The sequence below is a fragment of the Somniosus microcephalus genome, unplaced genomic scaffold, assembly GCF_052327205.1.
Source record: "Somniosus microcephalus isolate GS21.2 unplaced genomic scaffold, FLI_Smic_1.0 unresolved_chr4, whole genome shotgun sequence".
In the NCBI taxonomy this organism is placed as follows: domain Eukaryota; kingdom Metazoa; phylum Chordata; class Chondrichthyes; order Squaliformes; family Somniosidae; genus Somniosus; species Somniosus microcephalus.
Window position 1 is genome coordinate 46,344,437 of NW_028225182.1, and position 27,420 is coordinate 46,371,856.

Consider the following 27,420-nt stretch of genomic DNA (forward strand, 5'->3'; position numbering starts at 1 on the left):
CGGCTCCTTGAGCCTGCTCCGCCATTCAATAAGGTCATGGCTGATCATTAACCTCAATTCCACTTTCCCGCCTGATCCCCATATCCCTTGATTCCCCTAGAGTCTAAAAATATATTGATCTCAGCCTTGAATATACTCAAAGACTCAGCATTCACAGCCCTCTGGGGCAGAGAATTCCCAAGGTTCACAACCCTCTGAGTGAACAAATTCCTCCTCATCTCAGTATTAAATGGCCAACCCCTTATCCTGAGACTATGCCCCCTAGTTCTAGATGAGAAGGTGCAAACAAGATTTACAAGGATAATACTACAAGAGAGAGCTTATACATATCAGGAAAGATTGAACAGGGTGGGGCTCTTCTCCCTAGAAAAGAGAAGGATGAGGGGTGACCTGATTGAATTCAATGGAAATCAAAATCAGGGGAAGGTGTACATAGAAACATAGAAAAATAGGAGCAGGAGTAGGCCATTCAGCCCTTCGAGCCTGCTCCGCCTTTTAATATGATCATGGCTGATCCTCTATCTCAATACCATATTCCCGCTCTCTCCCCGTACCCCTTGATGCCTTTTGTATCTAGAAATCTATCGATCTCCTTAAATATAATCAGTGACTTGGCCTCCACAGCCTTCTGTGGTGGGGAATTCCACAGATTCACCACCCTCTGAGTGAAGAAATTCCTCCTCATCTCAGTCCTAAATGTCCCACCCCATATGCCGAGAGAAGGCTGAGAGGTGACCTGGGAATCAAAATCAGGGGAAGGTGTACAGGAGATGGTGGCTCCGATATTGCCTGTCTTACACTCTCGCCCAAAGTTAACATGACCCCCCGAAGGAACTGAAATCAGGCTGTGCGATATTAGGCAAAGTGCAAGAATAAATTTGTCGGAAGCATATCCATTTTAATGAAGGCTAAACAGACGCTTTGGCCTCGATTTTAACTGATCCTTGGAGTCGTGATTGGTGGCGTGCAGGGGGTTAAAGGCCCGAACTCGGGGGTCCTGACACCATCCCGCCCCCAACCCGCCTCCATGTAAGTTTCAAAGGAGGCGGGTACCCACCCCGCACTGGGACCCGCCTACCTGATGCGGGAAGGGATTAGTGCCAATTAACTGCATGTTTAAACCTTGAAGTGTGGGATTCCCGACGACTCCAAACCACGCCAAGTTAGAGGAGTCGGGCCGTCGGGTTGAACGATTTGGAGGGGTCGAGATGTCGGTGTTCAGGTGAGTGATGGGTGCATGAGTGCAAAGGTAAGTGTGTTTGGTGTGTCTAAAGTGTGTAAAGAAGTTTAAATTACCTGTACTTACCTTTTCAGCCTTCCTTCCTCTAGGTTTCGGGAGCCCATCATCTAACCGGCACAGAAAGCAGAACGGCTGCGAACTGTCAAAAGTGACAGCCTGCAGCTTTCTGTGCCGGTGAGATTTCTAACTGAGTCCGTGGAGAAGGATTCATGTTAGAAGTAAGACTGTCAGTGTTTGACAGCTTCAAACAGCTGTGAAACGCTGATATTTCATCTGTCAGAAGATCTTGACAGATGAAATTTCAGTCGGTGATGTCACCTGTTGTCGGGTGGCCGTTAATTGGCCTGCTGAGCCCACTGGGTGGGCTCAACAAGGTCAATCAAGTTAAAATCGCGTGGATTGGCCGCATCTCGATGGAGGCGGGACTACAACCCCGAAAGTTAACTTAGTTCATGAACAAAGGGCAGAAAGACCTATTAAAGTGTTGGTTACTGATCTCGCACAGCAGTCTGAACTTCTTCAAATGTTTAGAAAAGCCCGTGACCATTGAAAGGAGTCGGGTTCATAGACAACTGTATTGTCTGCGTTCATTCTTGCCATTTTGTAGCGAACAGGTGGAAGTGCATCATCACACTGCCCTATTTCCGTTGCCTTTGGCGAGAAATCGGACGGGGTGCAAAACGGGCGGGTGACCCACTACCGCTCGTTTTCCACCAGGCATTAAAAGCAAAACCGACCCTGTTTCATGGAACTTTAAGCATATTAAACCAAAGGTGTGTGGTGATGATTAGTGTTAATACTATTACAACAGATCCTATCAGAGGACAACCAGTTGGCTAAGCTGTGTGGCAAACGAGAAGATGATGGAGGTGATCCAGGACTGCAGGAATACTATTCCACCAGTAACTCACTGAGGGTTTTATTTACGTCAGATGGTTCTGAAACCAAACCATTCACTGGGTTTCTGGCACTCTATTCGCGCGTTGGTAAGTCACGAATTGAAGAATTTGACCGGGGACATAATAATTGATTATGTTGGATTACTAGGCCAAGGCTAGACCCTGTTACTTGGACATTGTTTGCTATCCCCACAGACACAGCTTACATTATGATCATATATGGCACTATTTCACAGCTTAAGTGAATTGCTGCCTGGAATATGTCTAATGGCCCAGAAATTCGGGTCGGGGGCTTCCCGCAGGTGCAAGCCCCCGATCTGCACTAACCTAGCGTGCCGGCCGTTGAGCTGTGGGCCCGTGTGGGATTCCGATCCTGGGCCTGCTCCAACTGCCAGCGCGCAGTGCTTGCGTATCCCAGGGGTGCAGTTAGTTCGATGCATCCCCTGGGATCACATAGGCCATAGAGAGCCAATGGTAGCAGGAAATGCTTCATTCATAAGTTTGACAGGAAGACCTGTCAAACCTATAAATACTATAAGCCCCAAAACATCACTAAATCATCAAATAAATTAAAAAAAAACACATTTTTAAAATTACTATAAATTACATATAATAACTATTTTAAACAATAATTTAAGTTTTTGAAAAAATTAATTACATTTTCTAATGGGGCTAAAAATAAACTTACCTTTCTTTAAAGTATTTAAAAATAATAAACCTGTGGAAAAAATGTTTTAATTTTAATTAATTCACCACTTACCATGTTAAAAGCAGGCCTGGAGACTTACCCTCCCGGAGACACCTGCAAAAAAAAAGTAAGTTACATGTGCACGCGCAGCCTCTCCGGCGCATGTGTTCGATCTCTGAAACCTTTCCTTTAGGGCAATGGAAGTTCCGGTTTCCCACGCATGCGCAGTGCATGCACAAAACCGGCACTTTCATTGGGCCTACGGGTGAGTACCCAGCGCGTACTCACCCGTGGAGACCCGAATTTCTGGGCCAATATATTTATCTTCACACATCTGAACCAGTCTAATTTTTTTTTAATTCATTTACAGGATGTAGGTGTCACTGGCAAGGCCAGCATTTATTGACAATTCCTAGTTGTCCTCGAGACGATCACGATGAGCCGCCTTCTTGAACCGCTGCAGTCCGTGTGGTGAAGCTGCTCCCACAGTGCTGTTAGGGAGGGAGTTCCAGGATTTTGACCCAGCGACGATGAAGGAACGGCTGATATATTTCCAAGTCAGGATGGTGTGTGACTTGGAGGGGAACTTGGAGGTGGTGCTCTTGTCCTTCTAGGTGGTAGCGGCTGTGAATTTGGGAGGTGCAGTCAGCACTGTGGGAGTACCTTCACCACACGGACTGCAGCGGTTCAAGACGAAGGCTCACCACCACCTTCTCAAGGGCAACTAGGAATGGACAATAAATGCCGGCGACGCCAACATCCCGAAAATGAGTTTTAAAAATTGTAAAGTTGTGGAGAAGGCTTCTTACACTAAACACAATGATCAGTTTAAAGAACACACTTACAATTTCATTACAACGAACAGAAGACATCAGGCTGTAAATTCTACGTGATCGAAATTCTCTTTCACTCAGAACTCTAATTGTTCTTCCTTTATCTCTGTCAAACTTCAATTACCGGGTCTCTTCTGCCCAGATGTCAACGAGTGTGAGCTTGATGCTCACGGGTGCAGCCATTACTGTGGGAATAATATTGGTGGATATCACTGCTACTGCCCAATTGGATTTGTGATTCAGAGCAACAAGCGCAACTGTAAAAGTAAGTTTGGGTGCATTTTGGATTAAATAAACCAAACCCGCAATTGTTTTTCACTTCTAATTCATGGTAATGTCAATCATACCACCCCTCGCATTAACTGACAGTACCCTATGATAAAATCTCTATTATCTGGATTTGAGAAGGATTAAAAAGGATTAGTTGTCACCTCCAACTATAACTTGTTTCCCATTGCCGCACTCTCCTCTTTAAGGACACTGGATGAGGCTGGGATACAGTTAGATGGGCATCAGTGTAAATCGCCCTCTAGATATGTAATTTGGCAAAAGTGACTTTAAAAAAAACAATAATTCTTTTTTATGGAATGTGGACATCACTGGCAAGGCCCAGCATTTATTGTCCATCCCTAATTGCCCTTGAGAAGGTGGTGGTGAGCCGCCTTCTTCAACCGCTGCAGTCCGTGTGGTGAAGGTGCTCGCTCCCACAGTGCTGTTAGGGAGGGAGGTCCAGGATTTTGACCCAGCGACGATGAAGGATCGGCGATATACTTCTAAGTCAGGATGGTGTGTGACTTGGAGGGGAACTTGGAGGTGGTGGTGTTCCCATGTGCCTGCTGCCCTTGTCCTTCTAGGTGGTAGAGGTCGCGGGTTTGGGAGGTGCTGCCGAAGAAGCCTTGGCGAGTTGCTGCAGTACATCTTGTAGCTGGTGCACACTGCAGCCACGGTGCGCCGGTGATGGAGGGAGTGAATGTATAAGGTGGTGGATGGGGTGCCGATCAAGCGGGACTGCTTTGTCCTGGATGGTGTCAAACTACTTGACACCCCCCCACCTCCCCACACCCCTCTTCATCGCACCCCATCAACATATCCTTCTATTCCTTTCTCCCTCATGTGTTTATCTACTATTCGCCTCAACTACTCACTGTGGTAGCGAGTTCCACATTCTCACCACTCTCCTGAATTCCCTATCGGATTTATTAGTGAATTTACTGGCTAATGCTCCATTATCTTTTAAAATTATCTTTTAGAATCCCTACGTCAGGAGCATTGAAGCCAATTGTAACCCTGTTGGTCTTCCTGAAGTTATCCAGTTCAGCTACACACTGACTTTTGATTTACACAGTGAGGCAATGGCAGTGGCCTTTATTTCTTCCTTCCTTCCCTCTATCCTTCCTTTCTCACATAGATCTACTTAGCCTTCTGAGAACAATCATCTTATTAGTTCTTTCACTTCCCCTGTATCCGGACAAAGTGATTTTAAATATTCAATCATTTGTTTCCATTGCGTGGCACCGTGTTGAAATTCCCTATGATTTTAGTGTTGCGGTAAAAGTCCTAGGGGGTGATTTTGCCAGCCTTGGGGAGGCGGATTTGAAGGCGGGACTGCTGGTAAAATGGCAGAATCTGGGGGACGGGTACTCATCCCACCCCCAATCCGCCTCCATGCCATCTTCCCAGGAGGCGGGTAGCCGACTTGCGCCAGGTCCTATCTCCTGAGGTGGGAAGGGGATTACAGTCACTTAACTGCTTGTTAACAGGCAGTTAACAGGCAGTTAAGAGGATTATCCCCATTTTTCCAAACATCGGGAAACCCCGCCAGGGTCACCGATGTGAGCCGTGGGTCTGCGGGGGTCAGAGGGGTACAAAAGTGCGCTGTGGAGGTAAGTGGTGGGTGCAAGTGTGGAGCGGTAAGTGTGTGAGGTAAGTGCAAAGTGATAGAAAATGTTTGCTTACCTTTGTTTCTTCCTGCAGGCTTCAACAGTTGGGGATGCGGAGAGTCTCACATCTCACCGGCAGAGATGACAGATGGCCGCTGCATTCTCCGATGCAACAACCATCTAATTTCTGCTCACAAATGAGGTTTGATGTGGTCTTGAATACAAGAACTCATCAAACTACAGAGACTGTCAGTATTTGACAGCTTCACAGAGCTGTCAAATGATGACAATTCATCTGTCAAAAGGTTTTGACAGATGAAACGTCACTCACTGACGTTCTCTGTAACCGGCTTCCCCTTAATTGGCCTGCTGAGCCTGCTGGGCGGGCTTAACAAGGTCAATCAAGGGAAAATAGCGCGGGTTGGCCTCAAGTCGATGGAGGCGGGACTAAACCCGACAAGTGGGAGTCCCGCTTCCAAAAGTTCCCCATTGACAAAATTCAGCCCATAGTAAATGAGTAAATGAGTATTCTTTTGAGCAAAGCATGAAAATTCTATTTAATCGTATGAGGACCGCCTTTGCCTGTTAATCAGCACCAGCAAAACAGCTTTTAAAATTGAAAGAATGAATCATTTTAGCCAAGAGCTCTGTTGATTATATTTGGGTTTGCCTACAGAAGTGGAAACAACTTGCTCCAATCGAGTCTTACCGAACAGCCTTCTGGAGCCTTCGTGGCTGAAATTCAATTTTAAAGACACAGTAAAGGTGACTTGTGTCCGAGGATATGAAATAGTTGAGGTGAGCATTTAACGTCGTCCTTTTATCGGGTTGATGCTGTATTCTGGGACAGCTGTGGCGCAGTGGGGAGCGCCCTCGCCTCTGAGTCAGAAGGTTGTGGGTTCACAGTCCCACTCCAGGGACTTGAGCACAAAAATCTAGACTGACACTCCCAGTGCAGTGCTGAGGGAGTGCTACACCGTTGATGAGAGGTGAGTGATCCCATGGCACTATTCCAAAGGACAGCAGGGGCAGCTTATCCTCAGTGTCCTGGGGCCAATATTTATCCCTCAATCAACATCACTAAAAAGCAGATGATCTGGTCATTATCACATTGCTGTTTGTGGGAGCTTGCTGTGCGCAGATGGCTGCTGCGTTTCCTACATTTCAAATTCATTGGCTGTAAAGAGCTTTGGGACGTCCAGTGGTCGTTGAAAGGCACTGTATAAATGGAAGTGTTTCAACTGAATGGTGTTTCTCAATAATCTGATGGGGTTGTCACTAAGCTGAGACGAATGCACAGCCAGTATCCCTGATCATGTGGATCAGAAAATGAGACACATACAGTAATGGGCCAGAACTTCGGGTCTCCACAGGTGAGTACGCGCGGGGTACTCACGCGTCGGCCCAACGAAAGTGCCGGTTTTGTGCATGCACTGCGCATGCGCGGGAAACCGGAACTTCCGTTCCCATAAAGGAAGGGGTTCACAGGTCGAACGCGTGTGCTGGAGAGGCAGCGCGTACGCCTGGATCTTCCGGTTTTTTTTCCAGGTTTCTCCGGGAGGGTAAGTCTCCAGGAGCTACACTTCTAAAAAGCAGTCACAAGGCCTTATTTTTAACAAGGTAAGTGCTGAATTAAGTAAAATTAAAACATTTTTTCCACAGGTTTATTATTTTTAAATACTTTAAAGAAAGGTGGCCTAGAAATTGGGTTGGTAGCGCCAGCGCTGAGCGCCTAAAGAGACCTAGAATTGGGGCGAAGCACTATGTTGGGGCGGACGCTATGATGATAGCGCCAACTCAGATATTGACTATACATTTAGCGCCTGCGCTAAGTGTTTGCGCGCGCCCGCGAGCGCAAGCAGCTCATGACGTCATTTCAGTGTGCAACGCCTTTCAGGAGCACCTGAGCGCATATTGGGTGGCGCCCGGAGCCTTAGCACCCAGCACTATTAGTGACAGTTTGAGGGAGGGCTAACAGGCCCTTCTCGGAGTAGGGGGGCGCTATTTAAAGGGGACAGCTCCACTGCAGAATCTTCTGCCACTTGGCCTGCTCATTGCGATCGCTGCTAAAGAGAGTTGGTGAGCTAATGTGGAGCGGAGTTCTGGGAATTTAGCTTTACAGAACTTGGGACCTTCAACCCTGTCCGAAGCACTTGCAGCACTACACCTAAAAGCCTTTTGACCAACTGGCATCGGAATGGGAGCTTGTTGGGAGGGCGACGGCCTCATTGCCCAACACTGTGAAGGGGCAGAGAGATGGCGGGAGAGAGGGCCGGGATTGGCCAGAAGGAGGAGGGGCAATGGAGGTCGGCCAATGCGATGGGATGCTGCGAGGGTCTTTAGGCAGCAGGTGACAAGCCTTGACATGTCGGAGGAGCAGTGTTTGGAAAGGATCCGAATCTGGAGGGACATTGTTACTGATCTGTGCCACCTGCTTGGTCAGGATCTGCAGCCGCGTGAACGCTGCAGAACCTCTCTGTCCGTGTTGGCTAAACTGACTGATGGCCTCCATTTTAATGCCAACGGATCCTTTCAGTCAGCCATTGGGGACAATGTGACTGTCACTCAGGCTGCAGTCCACTGTTGCATCCGGCAAGTGACAGATGGCCTTTATAGGCGAACGCGTCATTTCATTACCTTCCCTCGGACCCTGCACAAGCAGGCGGAGGAGGAGGTGTATGAGGAGGAGGAGGATGAGAAGGAGGAAGAGCAGGTGGAGGAGGAGGAGGAGGAGGAGGAAGATGGAAGGGCTGCTGAAAGTGGAAGGTCCATACGTTAGAGGCTCCTCTGGACTCCTGTCGACACCCCTGTGATGGAATGATGAGAGTCTTAACTCATGCGCACTTTGGATGTTTGAGGGCCTCTGAATGCCAGCATCACTGAAAGTGGTCACATGCACCATGCCACATTGAAACTTCTGTTTATTGGTACAAAATTCTTTCATTACAGCTAAACAACGTCATGTCAGCAGAAACCATAACTTTCAAAATAACTGTTCGGCAAAGCCGCAAAACTCAACAAACCTTCTGCAAATATAACAGCATGTGAGGGTGTCCTTGAATTTGGACAAACAAACGTCTCAGCACCTCCCTCTACAACTGGCCCCTTGAGGGAGAATGACTTCTCTTTCGCGCCTGGCCCCTTCCCTCCCTGCTGCTTCTACGTAAGTGGACCCCAGTGGCGGGCTCAAGGCTGGGGGATGCATCCTGACTGTCTGGAAGCGCAGAAGCCCCTGAGGGACGGGCTAGCCGACCTCTGGGCTTGGAGAGTGCAGACGCAGGATGCTTGCTGTGACCATGGCTGGAAGCAGTGTGGCCTGCAGGTGGTGGCAGCTGCAATGCAGGCGTCCCAGCGCTGGCATGTGCAATGGTCTCCTGCCGAGAGAGGACACCTGCACCATGGTCGGACGACACACTGGCTATCTGAGGGGAGCGGCTCGGCTCATCCGCCACAGTCGCATGCTCCACTGATTCCTGGCCTTGTACGGGAGTGGAAGGGCCCGGGGTGATCCTGTCTGATGCAGAGAGGGTGGCTGCAGTGAGAGATCGCATTGCGTCAATCTGGCTGTGGAGGAGCCCAGCAAGTGACTGCGTGGCAACAGTGAGGACCTGTGTGCCAGGTGCCAGTGCATCGGAGAAGGCCTGGACAGTTCTTCCCATTGCTTCGGACAAGGCAGGTGCCAACTGCTCCACTGCCTCGGACAAGCCCTGCACAGACCTTTCCAGGGATTGTCCGAAACCCTGAACAGTCCTTTCCCTCACCGACTCAAAGCCGTGGACAGTCCTCTCCATTGTTGGGCCGAAGCCCTGGATAGTCCTGTCCATTGTTTCCCCGAACACCTGGAGAGACCTCGCCATTGCTGCCCCAAAGCCCTGCAGAGTCCACTCCATTGTTGCCCCGAAGTCCAACATACTCCTAGCCAATGAATCTATTGACTCAGGCATCTTCTCCACTGCAGCCATCAGCTCCGTGTGTCTGAGCCGGGCCTGTTTGCTCATCTCAGCCAGGCGACGGACCTCATCTGCACTCTGTGCAGCAGTCATGACGACCTGCCTTGCCCTGCGGGGAGACAGTGGCCGCACTTGCCTATCCCCCGTGCGTGGCTGCATGCCGCTTGGTCCGGCAACTGCGTCATCCTCAGAGCCCCCCCCTCCCCGCCAGGGGACTACTATCCCCAGACGGTAGATGTGTCAGCTCCCCGGATTCTGCAACGGCTGGTCCGGATTCCTCCTGGTCCTCGCCTCCGGTGGCACTGGCACTGGCAGCTTCAGCGCGTTGAGCCTGAGTTGGTGCTGCTTCATCTGAAAGTGGGAGGTGGAAGAGTGGCTTTAGCAAAAGGACAGCTTTGCTGAAAGGCATGCCAGATTGCGGCAAGGCTCTGACATGGCTGCACACTGAGGATGCATGCTGGCGGGGGGACCAAGTGAAAGGCAACAGGTGAAAAAGGTGAGAGTCTTACACTCGCTGTCGGTAATGGGGTCGGCAGATGCAGTGGTCACAGGACCAGACAGACGTCCTCCAAGTATCTGGTGCACTCTCTCCTCCAGATCCGTGAGAGTGACCACTTGTGGAGGTCCGCCACCGGTTCGACACTGCTCCTTTCGAATCATCGCCAGCTTGGACTGCAGGGGAAAGAAGGGGAAGTTCTGTAACATGATGACTTGAGATCTCATCGCATGCCCCCCATGGTGCAAGAGCCCTTACATGAGGCCTGGAGACCTCTTCGCATGCCCCCCATGGTGCAAGAGACCTTACTTAACGCCTTGAGACTTCTTCACATGCCCCCCATGGTGCAAGAGCCCTTACATGAGGCCTTGAGACATCTGTCCATGTGTGTGGCCAGAAAGGGTCATGGGTGCTTGCTGACAGATGGCCATTGGGGCATCATGGCAACAGGGTGCCCGAAGTCAGCTGCAGATGGAGGGAAGCACAAGTTTGGTAAACCATCACTCACCCTAACGATCCGTGTGAGGTCGTTGAATTTCTTCCTGCACTGAACAGGGGTCCTGGTCGCCATGCTGCTGGAGTTGACCCTCACAGCAACCTCCCTCCAAGATCATCGGTAAGCCTTCTGATTCGGCCTCATGCCATTATCCGGATACAGGACCTCTCGACGGTGTTCAACTGCAGCCACCAAGTGGTCCAGAGCCTAAGTGCTGAAGCACTCTGCTCTCTGTCTAACCTTCTCCATGATGAACAAGTTTGTACCGCCAGGCAAGGGCGAGCGCCGAATCTGAGGCCTACAGGGCGTTAGGTGTTGATGCTCAGGCTGACTGACCCACCCCTTTAAGAGCCGGCCGGCGCCTGGAGGTCTCGTGCTTTCCCGTCATTGAGTTCACCTGCGCTGCGCCCGTCCGCGTCGATATTGAGTAGCGCCTGACCTTTTGCGCCTTAAGAGCACCGTGCAACGGCTGATTTAGCGCCTCAATCCCCTCTGGGGGCGATGCAACCCAATATCGCGCCAGGCAGCAATAAGTTTCGTCTGGCTATAAACTTTGCGCATCACCAGTTCTAATGCCTCAAGCAGGGCTATACCCAATTTCTAGGCCGGTAAGTTTATTTTTAGCCCCATTAGAAACTGTAATTAATTTTTTCAAAAATTTAAATTATTGTTTAAAATAGTTATATTATGTAATTTATGGTTATTTTAAAAATGTGATTTTAAAAAAAATTATTTGAAGTTTTAGTTATGTTTTGGGGCTGATCTCTAATTCATGGATTTGACAGGTCTTCCTGTCAAATCTATGAATAAAGATTCCCTGCTACCATTGGCTCCCCATGGCCCACGTGATCCCAGGGGACGGTTTGAACTAACTGCGCCCCTGGGATATGCAAGCACTGCGTACCGGCAGTTGGAGCAGGCCCAGGATCGGAATTCCACGTGGGCCCACAGCACAACGGCCGGCGCGCTAGGTAAGTGCAGGACGGAAGCTTGCACCCGCGGGAAGCCCCCGACCCGAATTTCTGGGCCAATGTTTTCTGTACAACATGAAACTGAGCACTACAGGTCAGATAAACACAGGTTAGATACAAGCATAGCTCCCTTTGCAGTATACATGATGCTATCAAACACTGCCAGGCAGGTACAATACAACAGACACAAAGATAAATTCCCTCTGTACTGTCCATCACATCAAATACTTCCTCACTTTCCTGTGAAGTTTCTTCTTTCTGTCTTTTCAACCATTATATTTTCCTTCCTGCTATCCTTGCTCTTTGAGTGTCAGCTGTGGCTCAGTGGGTAGCACATTTGCCTTTAAGTCCAGATGCTTGTGGGTCCAAATCCCACTCCAAGGAACTTGAGCATATAAAGCTAGGCTGACACTCCCAGTGCAGTGCTAAGGAAGCGCTGCACTGTCGGAGTGTAACTTGAGCATATAAAGCTAGGCTGACACTCCCAGTGCAGTGCTGAGGGAGCGCTGCACTGTCGGAGGTGCTGTCTTCTGGCTGAGACATTAAACCAAGGCCCTGTCTGCTCTCTCAAGTGGACGTAAAAGATCCCGTGGCACTATTTCGATGAAGAATAGGGGAGTTCTTCCTGGGGCCAATATTTATCCCTCAATCAACATCACTAAAACAGATTATCTGATCATTATCACATTGCTGTTTGTTGGAGCTTACTATGTGCAAATTGGCTGCCATGTTTCCCACATTACAACAGTGACTCCACTTCATTGGCTGTAAAGCGCTTTCGGACATCCAGTGGTCATGAAAGGCGCTGTAGAGACGCAAGTCTTTCTTTCTTTCTCTTCCTCCCTCCATTTCTCCTTTTTCTTTTTCATCGATGTCAGGCCTCAGCTGGAGTATTGAGGACAATTCTGGACACCACATTTCAGGAAAGATGTAAAAGGCCTTAGAAAGGGTACAGAGGAGGTTTACCAGGGATGTCACCAGGGATGAGGGGCTTCAGTTATGAGGAGAGGTTGGAGAAGTCTGGACTGTTCTCCTTGGAACAGAGAAGGTTAAGAGGTGACCTAATAGAGGTTTTCAAGATGGTGAGAGGTTTGGCTCGATAAATAGAGAAAAATTTCCATCAGGTGAGTGAGTCGATAACCAGAGGTCACAGATTCAAAACCATTGGAAAAAGATCTGGAGGGGAGATGAGGAGAATTGTTTTCACTCAGAAAGTTGTGAGGGTCTGGAACGCTGGATCTGGAAAGGCGGTGGAAGCTGATTCCATAAATCATTTTAAAGCAGAGTCGGACAGGCCCTCGAGATTGAGCAACTTACAGGGTTACGGACAGAATGCGGGGAGGGCGAGACTAAGCGTGACTGCTCTTTCAACGAGCCAGCACAGGCACGACGGGCCGAATGGCCTCCTTCTGTGCTGTAAGTTTATCTGCTTCGATGATGTTCTTTTATTTTTTTCTTCCCTTCTTTACATTTTTATTTTCCTCACCCACCCTCACAGTTCAGGAAAGCCAGTTACAAAGCAGGTCTGGGAGGAACAAGTCCGAATATGACTAAGATTGCAGAGTGGGGAGAAGTAGGCTGTATCAAAGGGAAAACGAAGTTAGCAGCAACTGCATTTGCCCATATAACATCTCAAGCTAGCCACTGAATCACAATACTAATGAGGCACAAAGGGATAAAGAGCGCAAATATACAATAACAGCAACTTGTATTTATACAGCACCTTTAACATAGCAAAATCTCCCAAGGCGCTTCAAAGGAGCGATTATCAAACAAAATTTGACACCGAGCCACATAAAAAGGTAATGGCCCAGAAATTCGGGTCCCCACGGGTGAGTACGCACGGGGTACTCACGCGTAGGCCCAACGAAAGTGCCAGTTTCGTGCATGCACTGCGCATGCGCGGGAAACCGGAACTTCCGTTCCCCTGAAAAAAGCGGTTGAGAGGTGGAACATGTGCGCCGGAGAGGCAGTGCGTGCGCATCGAACTTACGTTTTTTTTTGCAGGTTTCTCCGGGAGGATAAGTCTCCAGGAGTTACACATATAAAAAGCAGGCGCAAGGCCTGCTTTTAACAAGGTAAGTGGTGAATTAATTAAAATTAAACATTTTTTCCACAGATTTATTATTTTTAAATATTTAAAGAAAGTTAAGTTTATTTTTAGCCCCATTAGAAGATATAATTAATTTTTTCAAAAATTTAAATTATTGTTTAAAATAGTTATTTCATGTAATTTATAGTTATTTTAAAATGTGATTTTTTTAAAAATTATTTGAAGGTTTAGTGATGTTTTGCAGCTTATAGTATTTATAGGTTTGACAGCCCTTCCTGTCAAACTTATGAATGAAGCATTCCCTGCTACCATTGGCTCTCCATGGCCCACGTGATCAAAGGGGATGCATCGAACTAACTGCGCCCCTGGGATACGCAAGCACCGCGCGCCGGCAGTTGGAGTAGGCCCAGGATCGGAATCTCATGCGGGCCCACAGATCAATGGCCTGTGCGCTAGGTAAGTGCAGGTCGGGGGCTTGCACCCGCGGGAAGCCCCAGACTCGAATTTCAGGGCCACTAGGTTAGGTGCTCAGTAAAAGAGGTAGGTTTTAAGGAGAGTCTTAAAGGACAAGAGAGAGCTAGTGAGATCGAGAGGTTTAGGGAAGGAATTCCAGAGCTTCGGGCCCAGGTAGCTGAAGGCACGGCCGCCAATGGCGGAGAGATGAAAATCGGGGGTGCTTAAGAGGCCAGAATTGGAGGAGCGCAGAGATCTCGGAGGGTTGGAGGAGGTTACAGAGATAGGGAGGGGACGAGGCCGCAGATGGATTTGATAACAAGGATGAGAATCTGAATTAACTTGGGTCATAAGGTGACTAATATGCGACAGATAGTTGTCGTGTAAAAATTATAACTTTGTTGTAACGTCTCTCTTAGCGCTTCAAGACAATCCCATATTTTTTTGCTGAATGTCAACAGGATGGGGCTTGGAAGACCCCCGCGTACAGATGTCAGCGTAAGTGGTATTACGCATTATTGGAACATTTTCTTTCTTAGGATTGAAATTGAATAGTGCGTAGCCGCGGTAGCATTGGGAAAATACCCGTTTAGAAATATTCTTTGCTTCCTGTCTGCCAACCAGTTCTCTATCCAAGTCAGTACCTTACCCCCGATCCCATGTGCTTTAACTTTGCACGCCAATCTCTTATGTGGGACCTTATCAAAAGCCTTCTGAAAGTCGAAATACACCACATCCACTGGTTCTCCCTTATCTATTCTACCAGTTACATGCTCAAAAAATTTTAACATTTCCATCTGAACTGGTACTGAAAGTGGAGACGGTTCCACAGTGTAGCTGTTATCACGTTTGCGGAACCATTTGGTTGGAACTTGCTCCTTCTGCTTGTCCAGGGGCGAGATTGCTCTCCTGTGTGAGGAAATAACAACTAAGAACAAACGAATTAGGAGCTGGAGTAGCCCATATATTGTGTAAAATGAGATATGGGTAACAGTTAACAGTTAACATGCAAAGCACAAAACCTGCTGACAAGGGTGGTGCTGTTGTTGTTTGGCGAACCGACCTCTACCTAGCAGAAGCTGTACGCCAACTCTCCAACACCTCCTCCTACCTCCACCTGGACCATGACCCCACTGCCGAATATCAAGTCGCCATTTGCAAGACTGTCACTGACCTCGTATGAGAAGAGATTGAGTAAAGTAGGACTGCAGTCTCTTGAATTCGGAAGAATGAGAGGGGATCTCATTAAGCATGCAAAATTATTACAGGGTTTGATCGGTTGGATGCTGGGAGAATGTTTCCCTTGGCTGGGAAGTCTAGAACCAGGGGCCACAGACTCAGGATAAAGGTTAGGCCATTCAGGACTGAGAGGAGAAGACATTTCTTCACACAGAGGGTGGTGAATCTTTGGAATTCTCTACCCAAGAGGGCTGTGGAGGCTCAGTCATTGCGTATGTTCAAAACAGAAGTCGGTAGATTTCTGACTGGTAAGGGCATCAAGAGATATGGCGATAGGGCCGGTGAATGGAATTGAGGCAGGAGATCAGCCATGATCTCATAGAATCCCCTACACTTGCTTAAAAATCTGTTCCATTATCTCTTTTTTCCAGTTCTGACGAAAGGTTATCGACCTGAAACGTTAACTCTGTTTCTCTCTTCGCAGAAGCTGCCTGACCTGCTGAGTATCTCCAGCATTTTCTGTTTCAATTCAGATTTCCAGCATCTGCAGTATTTTCTCAGTTCGCATTTCTTTCATTGTGCAAAACAAGGTTATCGCTCAATTAATGACGCTTTGAAAGCAACATAAAAGTTTAACCAAATAAATAACGCCCAACGTGGGGCTCGAACCCACGACCCTGAGATTAAGAGTCTCATGCTCTACCGACTGAGCTAGCCGGGCCTGTTACAGCTGTATTTCATTGTCGCTGATTGCAGTCAGGTACCTGGTGGCTCCGGTCACAACAGCATGTCTGAGCCGCGTTTCTGCAAACTGCGAAACAAGTTCTCCAGAAGCCCAAGGCGTATAAGGAACTCAAGCAGCAAAATCCCTTTCATTAACCACAGGGGTTCAGGCAATTTTCTGATCGCAAAGCGCTTTAGTCTTTGTCAATATCTCTTGTCTATTTCCCGGAGATTCCCGATTCTGTCTTTCTCTCTGGCTCTGTTTATTGTGTCTGTGGCCACCTGCGGGTTGATTTTGAAGGAATACCTGTGTTTGTGTCTGCTTGTTACGTTAAACAAATGAGGGCATCATGCGCTTCTGTGCATGACAATGAGGAATCAGGAGAAGTCAGGAGGAATGAAACAGTGTTTGTGGAACGTGTGCATATAAAAAAAGCGCGGGTTAAGCAGAGGTTTCTGTAGTGTAGCGGTTATCACGTTTGCCTCACACGCGAAAAGTCCCCGGGTCGAGCCCGGGCGGAAACTTTATTTTTCTGTGAAATAAATTTAACAGGTTTCTTGTGTCAGAAGCAACGAACAATTTAAAGCAGACTCCTAAAATACACGGTGCGTAAATTCTTATAGGGTATAAATCTTCGTCAATGAATAAACTTTCACAAATTATTAAAGTTAAATTACTCAACTTTCGACTGTCCCTTACTGTGAGCATTTCTTTCATTCTGCAAAACAACGCTTTCGGTTAATGAATGTTGATTAAAACAATTAAACCACTAAACTACCAGAACACACATTAAAGAGTTGATCACAATTGCTGATATTTCTTATCTTTTTTCTGGTGTTTTTTCAGCTCCTGACTGCGGATATTCTTCTGATTAAACGTGAACAAACTGAAATATCTCGCAGCCCCGGCCTCGGTTAGTACCAACAGATCTAAGCCGCATTTCAGGCCTGAAAACAAACCCATTAATTATTCGCTTTTCTCCAGCTCCAGAGCTCAGATTGTTACTGCCCATCCCTGGAGCTGCAAGATACCAGGGATCCGGGACAAACCTCCCCATACACCGAGCACAAGCTCAGGAAAACCCCGGGGGAGATGATATCCCGGTCACTGAGCCTTCAACAGCATTGAACAAGCACCCGGACGGAAACGTTCTTCATGTGCAAGTGATGAGATGCAAAAATTAACTCAATAAGTCAGGATGGCCGAGCGGTCTAAGGCGCTGCGTTCAGGTCGCAGTCACCTCTGGAGGCGTGGGTTCGACTCCCACTTCTGACAGTCTTTACTTTTAATTACCACGCGGAACTCATTTATTTTCACACCACTGTCAAGCACTTTGGGACATTCCTTAAAAGTGGGATTCAGCAGTTCACCTGCTCCATTCACATAGAAACATAGAAGATAGGAGCAGGAGTAGGCCATTCGGCCACTCGAGCCTGCTCCGCAATTTAATGAGATCATGGCTGATCATCCACATTCAGTACCCTATCCCTGCTTTCTCCCCATATCCCTTTATCTCTTTAGCCTTAAGAAATATATCGAACTCCTTCTTGAATATATTTAATGAATTGGCCTCAACTGCCTTCTGTGGTACAGAATTCAACAGGTTCACCACTCTCTGGGTGAAGAAATTCCTCCTCATCTCAACCCTATGTGGCTTACCCCTTATCCTTAGACTGTGACTGCTGGTTCTGGATTCCCGCATCATCGGGATCATTCTTCCTGCATCTAGCGTGTCTTGTCCTATTAGAATTTTGTAAGTTTCAATGAGATCCCCTCTCGTTCTTCTAAACTCTAGCGAATATAAGCCTAATCATCTCAATCTGTCTTCATACGTCATTCCTGCCATCCCATGTATCAGTCTGGAGAATCTTCGCTGCACTCCCTCCATGGCAAGAACATCCTTCCTCAGATAAGGTGACCAAAGCTGCACACAATACTCAAGGTATGGTCTCACTAAGGCCTTGTACAACTGCAGCAAGACATCCTTGCTCCTGTACTCGAAACCTCTCACTGAAAAGGCCAACATTTGCCTTCTTAACCACCTGCTGCACCTGCAGGCTTACCTTCAGCGATTGGTGCACACGGACACCCAGGTCTCATTGCAGTTCCCCTTTTCCCAATCTATTGACATTCTGATAATAAGCTGTCTTCCTGTTTTTGCCACCAAAGTTGATAACCTCACATTTATCCACATTATACTGCATCTGCCATGCTTCTGCTAAATCACCTAACCTGTCCATATCATACTGGAGGTTCTCTGCATCCTCCTCACAGCACACATGCCAACCCAGCTTTGTGTCGTCTGCAAACTTGGAGTTATTACATCTAGTTCAACCTTCTAGATCATTAATATATATTGTGAGTAGCTGGGGTCCAAGCACGTATCCCTGCCCTACCCCACTAGTAACTGCCTGCCACTTGGATAAAGGCCCGTTTAGACATACTCTTTGCTTCCTGTCTGCCAACCAGTTCTCTATCCAAGTCAGTATCTTACACCCGATCCCATGTGCTTTAACTTTGCACGCCAATCTATTATGTGGGACCTTATGGAAAGCCTTCTGAAAGTCCAAATACACCACATCCACTGGTTCTCCCTTATCTATTCTACCAGTTACATCCTCAAAACTTTTTAACATTTCCATCTGACATGGTACTGAAAGTGGAGACGGTTCCACAGTGCAGCAGTTATCACGTTTGCGGAATCATTTTGTTGGAACTTGCTCCTTCTGCTTGTCCAGGGGCGAGATTGCTCTCCTGTGTGAGGAAATAACAACTAAGAACAAAAGAATTAGGAGCTGGAATAGCCCATATATTGTGTAAAATGAGATATGGGTAACAGTTAACAGTTAACATGCAAAGCACAAAACCTGCTGACAAGGGTGGTGCTGTTGCTGTTTGGCGAACCGACCTCTACCTAGCGGAAGCTGTATGCCAACTCTCCAACACCTCATCCTACCTCCGCCTGGACCATGACCCCACTACTGAATATCAAGTCACCATTTGCAAGACTGTCACTGACCTCGTATGAGAAGAGATGGAGTAAACTAGGCCTGCAATCTCTTGAATTCGGAAGAATGAGAGGGGATCTCATTAAGCATGCAAAATTATTACAGGGTTTGATCGGTTGGATGCTGGGAAAATGTTTCCCTTGGCTGGGGCGTCTAGAACCAGGGGCCACAGCCTCAGGATAAAGGTTAGGCCATTCAGGACTGAGAGGAGAAGAAATTTCTTCACACAGAGGGTGGTGAATCTTTGGAATTCTCTACCCCAGAGGGCTGTGGAGGCTCAGTCATTGGGTATGTTCAAAACAGAAGTCGGTAGATTTCTGACTGGTAAGGGCTTCAAGGGATATGGCGATAGGGCCGGTGAATGGAATTGAGGCAGGAGATCAGCCATGATCTCATAGAATCCCCTACACTTGCTTAAAAATCTGTCCCATTACCTCTTTTTACCAGTTCTGACGAAAGGTTATCGACCTGAAACGTTGACTCTGTTTCTCTCTTCGCAGAAGCTGCCTGACCTGCTGAGTATCTCCAGCATTTTCTGTTTCAATTCAGATTTCCAGCATCTGCAGTATTTTCTCAGTTCGCATTTCCTTCGTTGTGCAAAACAAGGTTATCGCTCAATTAATGACGCTTTGAAAGCAACATAAAAGTTTGTGTCTGCTTGTTACGTTAAACAAATGAGGGCATCAGGCGCCTCTGTGCATGACACTGAGGAATCAGGAGAAGACAGGAGGAACGAAACAGTGTTTGTGAAACGTGTGTATATAAAAACAGCGCGTTTTCGATTGTAGGACCTCGTGGCGCAACGGTAGCGCGTCTGATTCCAGATCAGAAGGCTGCGTGTTCAAATTACGTCGGGGTCACTGTTTTTCCGGGTAATTCGAGAATTGTTGTTTTCTTTGCCGTTTCACAATAACCAGACACTTGCTCCAACGACTGTCTCACTCTTTCCCCAGTGTCAGGGAGAGAAGCGCCACAATTCCTCATTTATTTAATGTGACAAAACACAAGCACAGGTATTCGCTCAAAATCAACCTGCAGGTGGTCACACAGAATAAACAGAGCCAGAGAGACAGGCAGAATCGGGAAACACCGGCAAATAGACGAGAGATATTGACAAGGTGAGAAAGCGCTTTGCGATCAGAAAATTGCCTGAATCCCTGTGGTTAATGAAAGGGCTTTTGAAGCTTGATTTCCTTACACACCTTGGAATTCAGGTGAACCTGGTTCATGGTTTGCAGAACAAGTTAAACGCCTGGGTTAAACCAGAGGGAAGGAAATTCGACAGTTTAATGAGTTTGAAAGGAACATTTTTGACTTGTGCAGTTCGGTCAGAGAAATGCCAGTGAAAGGAAATCATTGCAGAAAGAGCGATTCTGTAGTGTCCCTTCTGTCTGAACAGTGCTTTCTCGATGCTCAATTCAGCAGAAGTTTCCGTAGTGTAGTGGTTATCACGTTCTCCTCACCACGCGAAAGGTCCCCGGTTCGAGCCCGGGCGGAAACATTATCTTTCTGTAAAATAAATTTAACAGGTTTCTTGTGTCAGAAGCAACGAACAATTTGAAGCAGACTCCTAAAATACACAGTGCGTAAATTCTGATAGGGTATAAATCTTCGTCAATGAATAAACTTTCACAAATTATTAAAGTTAAATTACTCAACTTTCGACTGTCCCTCACTGTGAGCATTTATTTCATTCTGCAAAACAACGCTTTCGGTTAATGAATGTTGATTAAAACAATTAAACCACTAAACTACCAGAACACACATTAAAGAGTTGATCACAATTGCTGATATTTCTTATCTTTTTTCTGGTGTTTTTTCAGCTCTTGGTCCTTTTCAGCTCCTGACTGCGGATATTCCTCTGATTAAACGTGAACAAACTGAAATATCTCGCAGCCCCGGCCTCGGTTAATACCAACAGATCTAAGCCGCATTTCAGGCCCGAAAACAAACCCATTAATTATTCGCTTCTCCCCAGCTCCAGAGCTCAGATTGATACTGCCCATCCCTGGAGCTGCAAGATAATAGGGACCCGGGACAAACCTCCCCATACACCGAGCACAAGCTCAGGAAAACCCCGGGGGAGATGATATCCCGGTCACTGAGCCTTCAACAGCATTAAACAAGCACCCGGACGGAAACGTTCTTCATCTGGAAGTGATGAGATGCAGAAATTAATTGAGCAAGTCAGGATGGCCGAGCGGTCTAAGGCGCTGCGTTCAGGTCGCAGTCTCCTCTGGAGGCGTGGGTTCGAATCCCACTTCTGACAGTCTTTACTTTTAATTACCAAGCGGAACTCATTTATTTTCACACCACTGTCAAGCACTTTGGGACATCCCTTAAAAGTGGGATTCAGCAGTTCACCTGCTCCATTCACATAGAAACATAGAAGATAGGAGCAGGAGTAGGCCATTCGGCCCGTCGAGCCTGCTCCGCCATTTAATGAGATCATGGCTGATCATCCACATTCAGTACCCTGTCCCTGCTTTCTCCCCATATCCCGTTATCTCTTTAGCCTTAAGAAATATATCTAACTCCTTCTTGAATATATTTAATGAATTGGCCTCAACTGCCTTCTGTGGTACAGAATTCAACAGGTTCACCACTCTCTGGGTGAAGAAATTCCTCCTCATCTCAGCCCTAAGTGGCTTACCCCTTATCCTTAGACTGTGACCGCTGGTTCTGGATTCCCGCACCATCGGGATCATTCTTCCTGCATCTAGTGTGTCTAGTCCTGTTAGAATTTTGTAAGTTTCAATGAGATCCCCTCTCGTTCTTCTAAACTCTAGCGAATGTAAGCCAAATCATCTCAATCTGTCTTCATACGTCATTCCTGCCATCCCATGTATCAGTCTGGTGAATCTTCCATGGCAAGAACATCCTTCCTCAGATAAGGTGACCAAAGCTGCACATAATACTCAAGGTATGGTCTCACCAAGGCCTTGTACAACTGCAGCAAGACATCCTTGCTCCTGTACTCGAAACCTCTCACTATAAAGGCCAACATTTGCCTTCTTAACCACCTGCTGCACCTGCATGCTTACCTTCAGCGATTGGTGTACACGGACACCCAGGTTTCATTGCAGTTCCCCTTTTCCCAATCTATTGACATTCTGATAATAAGCTGTCTTCCTGTTTTTGCCACCAAATTTGATAACCTCACATTTATCCACATTATACTGCATCTGCCATGCTTCTGCTAAATCACCTAACCTGTCCATATCATACTGGAATTTCTCTGCATCCTCCTCACAGCACACATGCCCACCCAGCTTTGTGTCGTCTGCAAACTTGGAGTTATTATATCTAGTTCAACCTTCTAGATCATTAATATATATTGGGAGTAGCTGGGGTCCTAGCACTTATCCCTGCCCTACCCCACGAGTAACTGCCTGCCACTTGGAAAAATACCCGTTTAGACATACTCTTTGCATCCTGTCTGCCAACCAGTTCTCTATCCAAGTCAGTACCTTACCCCCGATCCCATGTGCTTTAACTTTGCACACCAATCTCTTATGTGCGACCTTATCGAAAGCCTTCTGAAAGTCCAAATACACCACATCCACTGGTTCTCCCTTATCTATTCTACCAGTTACATCCTCAAAAAATTTTAACATTTCCATCTGACCTGGTACTGAAAGTGGAGACGGTTCCACCGTGTAGCTGTTATCACGTTTGCGGAACCATTTGGTTGGAACTTGCTCCTTCTGCTTGTCCAGGGGCGAGATTGCTCTCCTGTGTGAGGAAATAACAACTAAGAACAAACGAATTAGGAGCTGGAGTAGCCCATATATTGTGTAAAATGAGATATGGGTAACAGTTAACAGTTAACATGCAATGCACAAAACCTGCTGACAAGGGTGGTGCTGTTGCTGTTTGGTGAACCGACCGCGACCTAGCAGAAGCTGTACGCCAACTCTCCAACACCTCCTCCTACCTCCACCTGGACCATGACCCCACTACCGAATATCAAGTCACCATTTGCAAGACTGTCACTGACCTCGTATGAGAAGAGATTGAGTAAACTAGGACTGCAGTCTCTTGAATTCGGAAGAATGAGAGGGGATCTCATTAAGCATGCAAAATTATTACAGGGTTTGATCGGTTGGATGCTGGGAGAATGTTTCCCTTGGCTGGGAATTCTAGAACCAGGGGCCACAGCCTCAGGATAAAGGTTAGGCCATTCAGGACTGAGAGGAGAAGAAATTTCTTCACACAGAGGGTGGTGAATCTTTGGAATTCTCTACCCCAGAGGGCTGTGGAGGCTCAGTCATTGCGTATGTTCAAAACAGAAGTCGGTAGATTTCTGACTGGTAAGGGCATCAAGAGATATGGCAATAGGGCCGGTGAATGGAATTGAGGCAGGAGATCAGCCATGATCTCATAGAATCCCCTACAGTTGCTTAAAAATCTGTTCCATTACCTCTTTTTTCCAGTTCTGACGAAAGGTTATCGACCTGAAACGTTAACTCTGTTTCTCTCTTCGCAGAAGCTGCCTGACCTGCTGAGTATCTCCAGCATTTTCTGTTTCAATTCAGATTTCCAGCTTCTGCAGTATTTTCTCAGTTCGCATTTCTTTCATTGTGCAAAACAAGGTTATCGCTCAATTAATGACGCTTTGAAAGCAACATAAAAGTTTAACAAAATAAATACCGCCCAACGTGGGAGCTCGAACCCACGACCCTGAGATTAAGAGTCTCATGTTCTACCGACTGAGCTAGCCGCGCCTGTTGAAACTGCATTTCATTGTCGCTGATTGCAGTCAGGTACCTGGTGGCTCCGGCCCGGTCACAACAGCATGTTTGAGCCGCATTTCTGCAAACTACGAAACAAGTTCTCCAGAAGCCCAAGGCGTATAAGGAACTCAAGCAGCAATAATCCCTTTCATTAACCACAGGGGTTCAGGCAATTTTCTGATCGCAAAACGCTTTAGTCCTTGTCAATATATCTTGTCTATTTCCCGGAGATTCCCGATTCTGTCTTTCTCTCTGGCTCTGTTTATTGTGTCTGTGGCCACCTGCGGGTTGATTTTGAAGGAATACCTGTGTTTGTGTCTGCTTGTTACGTTAAACAAATGAGGGCATGAGGCGCCTCTGTGCATGACACTGAGGAATCAGGAGAAGGCAGGAGGAATGAAACAGTGTTTGTGGAACGTGTGTATATAAAAACAGCGCGGTTTAGATTGTAGGGCCTCGTGGCGCAACGGTAGCGCGTCTGACTCCAGATCAGAAGGCTGCGTGTTCAAATCACGTCGGGGTCACTGTTTTTCTGGGTAATTCCAGAATTATTGTTTTCTTTGCCGTTTCACAATAACCAGACACTTGCTCCAAAGACTGTCTCACTCTTTCCCCAGTGTCAGGGAGAGAAGCGCCACAATTCCTCATTTATTTAATGTGACAAAACACAAGCACAGGTATTCGCTCAAAATCAACCTGCAGGTGGTCACACAGAATAAACAGAGCCAGAGAGACAGGCAGAATCGGGAAACACCGGCAAATAGACGAGAGATATTGACAAGGTGAGAAAACGCTTTGCGATCAGAAAATTGCCTGAATCCCTGTGGTTAATGAAAGGGCTTTTGAAGCTTGATTTCCTTACACACCTTGGAATTCAGGTGAACCTGGTTCATGGTTTGCAGAACAAGTTAAACGCCTGGGTTAAACCAGAGGGAAGGAAATTCGACAGTTTAATGAGTTTGAAAGGAACATTTTTGACTTGTGCAGTTCGGTCAGAGAAATGCCAGTGAAAGGAAATCATTGCAGAAAGAGCGATTCTGTAGTGTCCCTTCTGTCTGAACAGTGCTTTCTCGATGCTCAATTCAGCAGAGGTTTCCGTAGTGTAGCGGTTATCACGTTCGCCTCACACGCGGAAAGTCCCCGGTTCGAGCCCGGGCGGAAACATTATTTTTCTGTGAAATAAATTTAACAGGTTTCTTGTGTCAGGAGCAACGAACAATTTAAAGCAGACTCCTAAAATACACAGTGCGTAAATTCTGATAGGGTATAAATCTTCGTCAATGAATAAACTTTCACAAATTATTAAAGTTAAATTACTCAACTTTCGACTGTCCCTTACTGTGAGCATTTATTTCATTCTGCAAAACAACGCTTTCGGTTAATGAATGTTGATTGAAACAATTAAACCACTAAACTACCAGAACACACATTAAAGAGTTGATCACAATTGCTGATATTTCTTATCTTTTTTCTGGTGTTTTTTCAGCTCTTCGTCCTTTTCAGCTCCTGACTGCAGATATTCCTCTGATTAAACGTGAACAAACTGAAATATCTCGCAGCCCCGGCCTCGGTTAATACCAACAGATCTAAGCCGCATTTCAGGCCCGAAAACAAACCCATTAATTATTCGCTTCTCCCCAGCTCTAGAGCTCAGATTGATACTGCCCATCCCTGGAGCTGCAAGATAATAGGGACCCGGGACAAACATCCCCATACACCGAGCACAAGCTCAGGAAAACCCCGGGGGAGATGATATCCCGGTCACTGAGCCTTCAACAGCATTGAACAAGCACCCGGACGGAAACGTTCTTCATGTGGAAGTGATGAGATGCAGAAATTCATGAAGCGAGTCAGGATGGCCGAGCGGTCTAAGGCGCTGCGTTCAGGTCGCAGTCTCCTCTGGAGGCGTGGGTTCGAATCCCACTTCTGATAGTCTTTACTTTGAATTACCAAGCGGAACTCATTTATTTTCACACCACTGTCAAGCACTTTGGGACATCCCTTAAAAGTGGGATTCAGCAGTTCACCTGCTCCATTCACATAGAAGATAGGAGCAGGAGTAGGCCATTCGGCCCGTCGAGCCTGCTCCGCCATTTAATGAGATCATGGCTGATCATCCACATTCAGTACCCTGTCCCTGCTTTCTCCCCATATCCCGTTATCTCTTTAGCCTTAAGAAATATATCTAACTCCTTCTTGAATATATTTAATGAATTGGCCTCAACTGCCTTCTGTGGTACAGAATTCAACAGGTTCACCACTCTCTGGGTGAAGAAATTCCTCCTCATCTCAGCCCTAAGTGGCTTACCCCTTATCCTTAGACTGTGACCGCTGGTTCTGGATTCCCGCACCATCGGGATCATTCTTCCTGCATCTAGTGTGTCTAGTCCTGTTAGAATTTTGTAAGTTTCAATGAGATCCCCTCTCGTTCTTCTAAACTCTAGCGAATATAAGCCAAATCATCTCAATCTGTCTTCATACGTCATTCCTGCCATCCCATGTATCAGTCTGGTGAATCTTCGCTGCACTCCCTCCATGGCAAGAACATCCTTCCTCAGATAAGGTGACCAAAGCTGCACACAATACTCAAGGTATGGTCTCACCAAGGCCTTGTACAACTGCAGCAAGACATCCTTGCTCCTGTACTCGAAACCTCTCACTATAAAGGCCAACATTTGCCTTCTTAACCACCTGCTGCACCTGCATGCTTACCTTCAGCGATTGGTGTACACGGACACCCAGGTCTCATTGCAGTTCCCCTTTTCCCAATCTATTGACATTCTGATAATAAGCTGTCTTCCTGCTTTTGCCACCAAAGTTGATAACCTCACATTTATCCACATTATACTGCATCTGCCATGCTTCTGCTAGATCACCTAACCTGTCCATATCATACTGGAGTTTCTCTGCATCCTCCTCACAGCACACATGCCCACCCAGCTTTGTGTCGTCTGCAAACTTGGAGTTATTATATCAAGTTCAACCTTCTAGATCATTCATATATATTGTGAGTAGCTGGGGTCCTAGCACTTATCCCTGCCCTACCCCACGAGTAACTGCCTGCCACTTGGAAAAATACCCGTTTAGACATACTCTTTGCTTCCTGTCTGCCAACGAGTTCTCTATCCAAGTCAGTACCTTACCCCCGATCCCATGTGCTTTAACTTTGCACACCAATCTCTTATGTGGGACCTTATCGAAAGCCTTCTGAAAGTCCAAATACACCACATCCACTGGTTCTCCCTTATCTATTCTACAAGTTACATCCTCAAAAAATTTTAACATTTCCATCTGACCTGGTACTGAAAGTGGAGACGGTTCCACAGTGTAGCTGTTATCACGTTTGCGGAACCATTTGGTTGGAACTTGCTCCTTCTGCTTGTCCAGGGGCGAGATTGCTCTCCTGTGTGAGGAAATAACAACTAAGAACAAACGAATTAGGAGCTGGAGTAGCCCATATATTGTGTAAAATGAGATATGGGTAACAGTTAACAGTTAACATGCAAAGCACAAAACCTGCTGACAAGGGTGGTGCTGTTGCTGTTTGGTGAACCGACCGCTACCTAGCAGAAGCTGTACGCCAACTCTCCAACACCTCCTCCTACCTCCACCTGGACCATGACCCCACTACCGAATATCAAGTCACCATTTGCAAGACTGTCACTGACCTCGCATGAGAAGAGATTGAGTAAACTAGGACTGCAGTCTCTTGAATTCGGAAGAATGAGAGGGGATCTCATTAAGCATGCAAAATTATTACAGGGTTTGATCGGTTGGATGCTGGGAGAATGTTTCCCTTGGCCGGGAAGTCTAG

General features: G+C 46.9%; 1 long non-coding RNA gene and 9 other non-coding genes across 10 annotated transcripts in view; 8 read left to right on the forward strand and 2 right to left on the reverse strand.

The window, feature by feature from the left end:
• Positions 1-3,973, forward strand: part of LOC147090901 (uncharacterized) — a 4,100-nt gene extending 127 nt beyond the window's left edge. The window contains exons 2-3 of the long non-coding RNA XR_015075298.1: positions 2,052-2,226; positions 3,803-3,973. This is a non-coding gene — a long non-coding RNA (uncharacterized LOC147090901). The remainder of the gene's footprint in view (positions 1-2,051; positions 2,227-3,802) is intronic.
• An 11,813-nt stretch (positions 3,974-15,786) lies between these two features.
• Positions 15,787-15,859, reverse strand: trnak-cuu (transfer RNA lysine (anticodon CUU)). The gene has a single exon. It is a non-coding gene; the product is annotated as a tRNA-Lys (tRNA).
• A 454-nt stretch (positions 15,860-16,313) lies between these two features.
• trnav-cac (transfer RNA valine (anticodon CAC)) lies at positions 16,314-16,386 on the forward strand. Its single transcript has one exon. It is a non-coding gene; the product is annotated as a tRNA-Val (tRNA).
• Positions 16,387-17,054: 668 nt separating this feature from the next.
• trnal-cag (transfer RNA leucine (anticodon CAG)) lies at positions 17,055-17,137 on the forward strand. Its single transcript has one exon. It is a non-coding gene; the product is annotated as a tRNA-Leu (tRNA).
• Positions 17,138-19,658: 2,521 nt separating this feature from the next.
• On the forward strand, positions 19,659-19,730 carry trnaw-cca (transfer RNA tryptophan (anticodon CCA)). Its single transcript has one exon. It is a non-coding gene; the product is annotated as a tRNA-Trp (tRNA).
• Positions 19,731-21,056: 1,326 nt separating this feature from the next.
• Positions 21,057-21,139, forward strand: trnal-cag (transfer RNA leucine (anticodon CAG)). The gene has a single exon. It is a non-coding gene; the product is annotated as a tRNA-Leu (tRNA).
• A 2,384-nt stretch (positions 21,140-23,523) lies between these two features.
• On the reverse strand, positions 23,524-23,597 carry trnak-cuu (transfer RNA lysine (anticodon CUU)). Its single transcript has one exon. It is a non-coding gene; the product is annotated as a tRNA-Lys (tRNA).
• A 461-nt stretch (positions 23,598-24,058) lies between these two features.
• trnaw-cca (transfer RNA tryptophan (anticodon CCA)) lies at positions 24,059-24,130 on the forward strand. Its single transcript has one exon. It is a non-coding gene; the product is annotated as a tRNA-Trp (tRNA).
• Positions 24,131-24,697: 567 nt separating this feature from the next.
• trnav-cac (transfer RNA valine (anticodon CAC)) lies at positions 24,698-24,770 on the forward strand. The gene has a single exon. It is a non-coding gene; the product is annotated as a tRNA-Val (tRNA).
• A 685-nt stretch (positions 24,771-25,455) lies between these two features.
• trnal-cag (transfer RNA leucine (anticodon CAG)) lies at positions 25,456-25,538 on the forward strand. The gene has a single exon. It is a non-coding gene; the product is annotated as a tRNA-Leu (tRNA).
• The last annotated feature ends 1,882 nt before the right edge of the window (positions 25,539-27,420 follow it).